Source organism: Vombatus ursinus, unplaced genomic scaffold, assembly GCF_900497805.2.
Source record: "Vombatus ursinus unplaced genomic scaffold, bare-nosed wombat genome assembly UNPS02010193.1, whole genome shotgun sequence".
Lineage (NCBI taxonomy): Eukaryota > Metazoa > Chordata > Mammalia > Diprotodontia > Vombatidae > Vombatus > Vombatus ursinus.
Genome location: NW_020949971.1, coordinates 1,116,027 through 1,116,851, shown reverse-complemented (window position 1 = coordinate 1,116,851; position 825 = coordinate 1,116,027).

Genomic DNA, 825 nt, shown 5'->3' with positions numbered 1-825 from the left:
CCCCCCAGTTCTGGGGGCCACCTCCAGTAGTCCAGATCCATATCGGGCCACTGGACCCAGAGGGCTCTGGAGGACAAAGTGAGGCTGGTGACCTTGCACAGCCCTGCCTCACTTAAATCTAATTCACTTGCAAGGCACAGCAGCACCCCTCTGATGTCCCTTCCTGATGTCACAGTCCTCTTTGAGATGGAAAGACAAACCACAACCTGTGAGTTGTATGGGCTGCCCCACTGGGGACCCAACTGGCCACTTCCACTTGGGCAACGCAGCCCCTTCCCTCCTTTCCTTGCCTTCCTTTCCCTGCCCTCTCCACATGGGTATCACACCCTTACCTGCGGGTGCTCTGTCCAAAGGAATGTAAATCTTAATGGCTTAGACCTAGCAAGATATCTTTAAGGTTTAAGGGCTAGATTTCTTTCTCAAGACCATGCCTTAAGACCTTTCTTGAGACCTTGCACAGCCCTCCCTCACTTAAATCCAATTCACTTGTTTGTCATGGCATCACCTTCCTGATACCTTGATCCTCTTTGAGAATGGACAAGCAACAATAACAAAGCCCTTGCTACACATGTAGCAAGCACTGGAGGTACCAGCATGCAAACCCGAGGGTCCCAGCCCTCAGACTGAACTGGCTTCAGGAGAGATCTTGGAAATTCTAAGAGTTGCTGAGAGTCTCGCACACATACACTCCACTCACGTGGCTGCCACCACCGTTGTGCAGACCCTCATCGTATCTCAGCAGCTTCCTCCTTAGCCTCCCTGCCTCCAGTCTCTCTCCACTGCAGCCCATCCCCAAAGTGACCTTCCTAAAGCTCAGGCCCAATC